Consider the following 8,852-nt stretch of genomic DNA (forward strand, 5'->3'; position numbering starts at 1 on the left):
CACCTATTTTGGTCATGTTGTCAGAAGGGACCATTCCCTGGAGAAGGATGTCATGCTTGGTAGGGTGGAGGGTCGACGAAAGAGGGGGAGGCCTTCAAGGAGATGGATTGATATGGTGGCTGCGATGATGGGCTCAAGTATAGCAGGGATTGTGGGGCTGGCGCAGGATCGGGCAGTGTTTCGTTGTGCTGTGCATGGGGTCGCTATGAGTCGGAAACGACTCGACGGCACTTAACAACAACAACAACAACTGGCAGTCCACAGTACTTTCAGTATGCTTTGCCAATACCTAAACTCAAAAGCATCAACTCTTCTTCAGTCTTCCTCATTCAATGTCCAGCTTTCACATGCATGGGGCTGTTGAAAATACCATGGCTTGGGTTAGGCACACCTTAGTCTTCAAAGAGACATCTTTGCTCTTCAGCACTTTAAAGATATCTTTTGCAGCAGATTTGCCCAATGCAATACATCCTCTGATAAGATCTTGACTGCTGCTTCCATTGGTGCTGATTGTAGAACAAAGTAACATAAAATCTTTGACAAACTCAATCTTTTCTCCCTTTATTGTGATGCTGCTTATTGCTCCAGTTGTGAGGATTATAATTTTCTTTATGTTGAGGTGTAATCCATACTGCAGACTGTAGTCTTTAATCTTCATCAGTAAGTGCTTCAAGTCATCTGCACTTTTAGCAAGCAAGACTGTGTCATCTGCATATTGCAGGTTATTAATCATCCTTGCTCCAATCTTGATTCCACATTCTTCTTTACATAGTTCAGCTTCTCAGATTATTTCATCAGCATGCAGATTAAATAAGTATGGTTAAAGGATACAATCCTGACACACTCCCTTCTTGATTTTAAAAAAATGCAGTACCACCCTGTTCCGTTTGAATGACAACTTCCTAGTCTATCATTTTGGTTACCTAGTGCTGCTCTGACAGGAATATACCACAAATGGGTGGTATATTCCAAGGTTGACAAGAAAAAAGGCACAGTCCCAAGATCAGCAGGGCATGGCAGGCTGCTGAGTGACAATTTGGCCATATGCAAGTTTCAAGTATGCCAAAAGGCTAGAGATCAATTCTAAACCTGGTTCATATATATGAGAAGCAGACCACATCCCTAAAGCAGCTACTCAGCTGCTTGTGGTAGATCCCACCATGGAGTTGATTGCCAATCTCATCATGGGGAATAACTACCACCAGCTGCTCAGCCACTCAACTGGGCCCAGCCAGGTGACACACAACCTTAACTACCACATCTCTGTATAGGTTCCTCATGAGCACAATTAAGTGTTCTGGAATTCCCATTCTTCTCAATGTTATCCTTAATTTGTTATGATGCACATAGCCAAATGCTTTTGCATAGTCAACACTTGAATTTTTTCTTGTTTTTTCCAATTGAGAAATGCTGAGTGTGTTTTCCATTTTGGTTTTCTAACTCCAGATCTCTGTACACTTCATTACAATAACTGACTTTGTCTTCTCAAGCTGCTCTTTAAAATCTTCTGTTCAGCTCTTTTATCTTGTAATTTCTTCCATTTGCTTTAGCTACTCTCCATTCAAGGGCAAGTTTCAGAGTCTTTTCTGGCACTCAATGTGGTCTTTTCTTCCTTTCCTGTCTTTTTAATGACCTTTTGCTTTCTTCATGGATGATGTTCTTGATGTCATCCCAGTTCCTCTGGTTTTTTGGTTACTGTTGTTCAATGCATCAAATCTATTCTTTAGATGGTCTCTGAACTCAGGAGGGATATAATCAAGGTCATATTTTGGCTCTCATAGACTTGTTTTAATTGTCTTCAGCTTCAATTTGAACTTGCATATGAACAACTAATGGTCTGTTCCACAGTTAGTCCCTGGTCTTGTTTTTGCTGAAGATAGTGAGCTTCTTCATCACCCCTTTCCACAGATGTAGCTGACCTGATTCCTGTGTATTCCATCTGGTAATGTCCACATGTACAGCTGCTGCTTACGTTGTTGAAAAAGGATATATGCAATGAACAAGTCATTGGTCTTGCAAAATTCTATCATGCGATCTCCATCATTATTTCTATCACCAAGGCCGTATTTTCCAACTAGTGGTGATTCTTCATTTCCAACTTTTTTTTTTCTTTTTTTAAATGCACCTTATTGAAATATAATTTATGTATAGTGAAATATACAAAACTAAAGTGACATGGGTCAACGCATTCTTTTTCTTCTTTTTGCAGTGTTCCATCCCTTCCCTTCCCACCCCTGGCAACCAATAAAGAAAGCTTCTCTCCATATATAAACCTTCCCTTGATCTCCACAACAATGAACTAATACTATATTTGTCCTTCTGTGATTGATTTATTTCACTGAGCATAATGTCCTCTAAGTTCATCCATGTTATGCGGTGTTTTGCTGACTCTACATTATTCTTTAGTGTTACATAGTATTCCATTGTGTATATGTAACATAGTTTGGTTATCCATTCTTCTGTTGATGGGCACATAAGTTGTTTCCATCTTTTTGCTATTGTAAATAGTGCTGCAATGAACATGGGTGTGCATATATCTGCTCCAGCCCTGGCTCTCACTTCTCTAATATAGACCTAGTAATGGGATTGCCGGGTCAAATGGTATCTCCAATTCCAGCTTTCTAATGAATCACCACACTGCTTTCCACAGTGGTTGTATCATATCATACTCCCACCAGCAGTGTATAAGAGTCCCAATGTCTCCACATCCCTGCCAGCATTTGTTATTTTGTCTCACTGAAGTTTGCCATTGGTGCTGAGATGAGATGGTATCTCACTGTTGTTTTGATTTGCATCTCTCTGATGGCCAATGATCATGAGCATCTCTTCATGTGTTTGCTGGCCACCTAAATATCCTCCTTGGTGAAGTGTCTATTCTTGTCTTCTGCCCATTTTTCAATTGGATTGTTAATTCCTTTGCTGTTGAGGCTTTGGAGTTTTCTATAAATCCTAGAGATAAGTCACTTGGCAGATACGTAATTATCAACAAGTATGAATTTGCTGTCATTTTATTATGTGCTTTTTTGTAGTGTTGATTTCTTTGCTCCACATAATTTTCTGTAGTGATTTCATTTTGTTTATGAATTGTGTTATCACTTCCTTCATTGCAGTTGTTTTCATATTTGCTAAATATTTGTGCTGGTCCTCATTTTCATTTTGATGTGAAAGTTACCATTTTTCTTTGAGGTTACCCTGTGATTTATAGTTTTCTTCCTATTTTAGAACAGTCTATTCTATCTTGTAGCTGTTTTGACTCCCCTACTACTTAGAAGTTCTGTAACTACACAATTTTTTCCCTCTTTTTGGTTTGTAGTTGTCTTCATTTGTCAACTGATGTCTCTGGTTCCCTGTTTACAATCTTGTAGGCTTATTTACTTTGGATACTTCCATAGGTGGGTTGGTTTCTGGGTTATGTCATCATGTATGTTAATGATCAGTTGTTGTTTGCTGTTCTGGTTCTCTGTCCAAAGGACTCCCTTCAGCATCTCTTGTATGGCTGGTCTGGTTTTAACAAATTCCCTTAACTTCAGCTAATCTAGAAATGTCCTAATGTCACCACCATATTTGAGGGACAATTTTGCTGGGTATGTAATTCTTGCTTGGAAATTTTTCCAGGTTTATATAGACCATCCCATTGTCTTCTCACCTGCATGGTTTCTGCTGAGAAATCCAAGCTTATTCTTATTGGTTGCCCCTTATAGGTAATTTCGTTTTTCCCGTGCTGCTTTCAGGATTCTTTCTTTGTCTTTGGTTTTGGTGAGTTTGATGATGATATGTCTTGGTGATTTTCTTTTGAGGTCTATCCTGTTTGGGGTTCGTTGGACTTCTTGAATGCATATATTCTCATCTTTCATCATACCAGGAAAATTCTCTTCCAACAAATCTTCAACAATTTTCTCTGGTTTTATTGATCTCTTCCTGTTCTGGAATTCCAATTACACGTATATTATTCCTTTTGATGGTATCTCATATAAACCTTAGGCTTTCTTCATTTTGTTTTGATCTTTTTTCTGACTGTTCCCTTTCCAAAGTACTGAGGTATTTGTCTTCAATCTCACTAATTCTATCTTCCATTGATTCAATTCTACTCCTTTGCTTGTTCAATGTGTTATCTATTTCTGAAAATTTAGTATTAATCTGGATTTCTGTCTGTAGATCTTGTATAATTTCTAATTTTTCATTTATCTTGTCATTTTGTTCTTGTACTGTCATTCAAAATTGTTCTAGGTTTTTCTGTTTTCCTCAACTTTGTCAGTGTTTTCCTTCATCTGTGTCTTGATTTGTTGAAGGTACCAAAATATAATTCTTTTGAATTTCTTATCAGGGAGTTCCAATGCTGCATCTTCCTCAGGGATATGTTTTGGGTGTGTGTCCTGGTCCCTTGTTTCTCCAGCTTAACCTTGCTTTTTTATGTGGACTGTGATGCTCTGTTGTCTTTGTCTCCGACGCATTGTGACATTTTTGTGTTTATATTTAATTGGTGATTGTATGTTGGAGTGACTTGTCCACGATTTTTGTTTGTATGTTATCTACGCAAGCAGGGTACTGTCCTGTGCTCCTCTATTCACTAGTTGGCAGCATTTATACACTCACCACTGGTCTCCTTTCCTGTTGTCAGCCTCCTGTATATCCTTGCCATTCATGGAAAATGAGACTATTTTTAGGTCCCTGTAATATGAATGAGAACGCTGTCATTTTAAAATAAAAAATGGCTGCCACTTGTAAATATTCAAAATGGTTGCACCTTTGGTCACTTTAAATATCCAAAATGGCCACCGCTTTTAAACATTCAAAATGGCTGCACCCTCAGTCACTTTAAATACCCAAAATGGCCACCGCTCAAAATGGTTGCACTCTCCATATAGCCAAAATTCCATAGTTCAGGTTGTCGCCCTCCTTACTGTTTCCCTTCCTAGTCATAGGCCATCAGTGCAGCTGTCCCTGCATCCCTTGGTGACCAGGGCTGATCTTTAGGTGAATTCTCAGGTCCCAACACCACTTGGAAATATTCAGGGTATTGGTCCTGTCAGAGTAGCTGACAGTCCACTGATCTGTCTCCATAGTCACTGTTTTCATTAGGTTTTTCCACCAGTTGGTACCTAATCCACTTCCGTATCCTTCCTTTCAAAGCTCAGGGCTCAGGACTATCTTCTGTACCTCTGTCAGTTGATTTCTCTCTTCTTTGTTGTAGAGGGTCTGCAGAATTTATCTGCCTTTTCTGCCATCTCACCAGAAGTCTCCTGTTTCCAAGTTTTGCATTTCAATCACCAGTAATAATCAACACATCCTGATTGCATGTTTGGTAAGTTTCAGATGCAGAAGTCAGTAAAAATATTCAATCTCTTCTTTGGCTTTGGTATTAGTGCATAAATTTGAATAACAGAAGTATTAACTGGCCTTCCTTGTAGGTATATGGATATTAGCCTATCATTGACAGAATTGTACTTCAGGAGAGATCCTGAAACATTCTTTGGGACAGTGAATGCCATGCCATTTTCTTCAATTTGTCATTCCCAGCATAGTAGATCACATAGTTGATTCAAAATGGCCCAAATCAGTCCATTTCAGCTCACTAATGCCTAAGATACTGATTTTTACATGCTCCATTTCATTTTTGACAACTTCCAATTTTCTTACATTCATACTTCATACATTCCATGTTCCAATTATTAATGGATATTTGCAGCTGTTTTTTCCCATTTTGAGTCATGCCATATAAGAAAATGGAAGTCCAAAAAGCTTTAAGCCATGTACGTCTTTAAAGGCAACTCTATTTTGAGGAGGCAGCTCTTCCCTTGTCATATTTTGAGTGTCTTCTGACCCGAGGGGCTCATCTTCTAGCACTATGTCAGACAATGTTTCAGGGCTATTCATAATGTTTTCCAGTAATAAATCTGACCATGTTTCATTGCAATTCATAAGGTTTTCACTGGCCAATTATTTGAGAAGTGGATGGCCCCTTCCTTCTTCTGAGTCTCTTAGTCTGGAAGCTCCACTGAAATTTGTCTACCATGGGTGACCCTGCTAGTATCTGAAATACTGATGGCAGAGCCTCCAGCCTCACAGCAACACACAAGCCACCAACAGTGCAACAAACTGACTGATGAGTGTTGGTATGGAATAACTAGACTGGAAATTAGAATGTTGATACAATGTGAAAATGTAACCAATGTCACTGAACAGCATGTACAGGAACTGTTGAATGGGAATCTGTTTTTCATGTACACTTCCTCTGAAAATACAATAAAATATTATTTAAAAAGGAAATGTAAGGTATACAACATTTAATCAGATAGGACAGAGAAAACATTATGGTGAGACACAATGAAGCCTACAGCTATAATTATGGCCAAACACTGGCCAGAAGAATGAATTATTAATTTTGAAATAATGACATCAGGTTAAATAAATAAATATTATGATTAGGATCAAGTGATCATGAAAGAAATTAAATAAAATCCCAAATCACCTACAAGTCAAAAGTCATTTTTAAAGAAATTTCTTTTTGTGGCTTAATTATATTAAATTACTCATGTAGTTAAAATGTTAGTTAGTACTAGAAAGAATTCTGAGATGTTAGAAGATCATAATGAAGCTCTCTCTTGACCATGTTCGAGATCCAAACTCTTTTCCATAGTAACTGCTGCAAACTTGTGAGCAAATACTCTGAGTTACAGCCTTGCCTATACATTTTCATTTATATTTGCGTACATGTGCAAATAATGTTATTTTCCCAAATGGTAAACATATGTGTTATTTTCTAACTTCTTTTCACTTAATGTCTTGGGACCATTTGCATATCACACTCATAGACCCAACTCTATCTTTTTAATAACTGTAATACTGTTTCTAGTTGCAGACCATATTTTTCTTTTCTAAATTTAATTTGTTGTTGAGAATGTACACAGCAAAATACACACCAATTCAAGTTTCTGCACATACAATTTAGTGACAGTGATTACATTCAAGTTGTGTAACCATTCTCACCCTTCTTTATTGAGTGGTTCCATCCTCAAACATAAACTCACTGCCACCTAAAGTTACTATTTAATCTTCCAAGTTGCTGCTGTCAATGTGATCCCATATAAACAGTTCTTTAAAAAAAAGCATAATGCTCAAGGTAGAGCCTTTTTACTAGTTAAGGTAAACTAATGTTTGGTTTTGGGAGCTCTGGTAGCATAGTGGCTAAGACACTTGCCTGCTAACCAGATGGCTGGAGGTTCAAACCCACCAGCCACTCCTCAGAAGGAAGGTTGGGCAATCCTACTTCCGTAGTGATAGTGCCTCGGAAACCCAAGGAGGGGTCGCTATGAGTCGGGTTTGACTTGACAGCACATAACAACAACAACAACAACGTTTGGTTTTAAGATGATTTCAGGGGATATTCTTGGCTTAAAGTTTAAAGATTATCTGACAGCAATAGTTTCAGGCACTCATTTACCTGCCACAGCTCCAGAAAGTCTAGATTAAGTAAGAATTTGAAATACTGTTCTACATTTTCCCCCTTTACATCATGAGTCTTCTATGGAAACTTAACCAAAATTTTCAGTAATGGTAGCTGAGCATGATCTAGTTCTTCTGCACTCATAACAAAAGAGGCAGCTGTTTGTGAAGGCAATTAGCTGCACATTCCATGTCTTCTTCCTATTCCTGACTCTTCTTCTATTGCTCCAGGAGAACAGAGACCAACTGTGCCTTAAATGGCCACTTGCAACCCTTTAAGACACAAGGAACTACACAAAACCCTAAGCAGGAGAAAGAGGTATTAGATATGTTATTAGGCCAGTTAACTGAGATGACCTGTGCAACAATGACACTAAATCTCCAAACAAAGGAACCAAATACTATGAGATGTTTGTACATAAACAGCCTCTGCACATACTTTCTTTTCTGTTGTTGTAAATACGTCTATCACACAATTCTGTCAATATCTTGTTGTCATTCAGTGCCACAGAATCTTGCTCCAACACACAGCAACCCCACATAAAAAAGAACTGAACACTGCCTGGTCCTGTACCATCCTCACAATCCTTGCTATACTTGAGCCCATTTTGCTGCCACTGTGTCAGTTCATCACACTGAGGGCTTTCCCCCTTTTCGCTGACTCTCTACTTTACCATGCATGATATCCTTCTCCAGGAAATGGTCCCTTCTGACAACATGACCAAAGTAGGTGAGATGAAGTCTGGCCATTCTTGCATCCAAGGAGCTTCTGGCTACAATTCTTCCATGATTTTTTTTTTTTTTTCCTTCTAGCAGTCCATGGTCTTTCCAGTATTTTTCACCTACACAATTCAAAGGCATCAATTCTTCTTTGGTCTTCTTTATTCTTTGTCCAGCAGGACACACAAGGCAACTAGAAAATATGGTCTGGGTTAGGCACACTTTAGTCTTCAAAATGACATCTTTCCCTCTTAACACTTTAAAAAGAGGTCTTTTGCAGCACATTGGCTCAGTGGAAAGCAGCAACTGATTTGTTTTTCTTCTTTTTTTTCAATTGTGATTTGGGTGCAACTTTACAGAGCAAATTCATTTTCCATACAGCAGTTCATACACATTTTGTCTCATGACATACATTGCAATCTCCATAACGTAACACCTCTTTCCCCACTTCTTCCCCGTGGTTACCTTTTCCCTAGGTCCCTCTTTCCTATGCATTCCTCCTCTCTGAGTGATCTCTCTGTGCAAATACTTCCCTTCTGATCTCCCATGGTTGATTGTTCTAAGGAGTATACCTACCTGGTATAAATGTTCACCTTATAGGCCTGTTTATTCTTTGGCTGGAAGCAAAGATAGTGAGTTCAACTACAGGCCAATAGGCTAACTAAGGGCCATAATCTCAGGGGTTACAT

The sequence above is a fragment of the Orycteropus afer genome, unplaced genomic scaffold, assembly GCF_000298275.1.
Source record: "Orycteropus afer afer isolate SDZICR_OR568_19922 unplaced genomic scaffold, OryAfe1.0 scaffold00208, whole genome shotgun sequence".
Lineage (NCBI taxonomy): Eukaryota > Metazoa > Chordata > Mammalia > Tubulidentata > Orycteropodidae > Orycteropus > Orycteropus afer.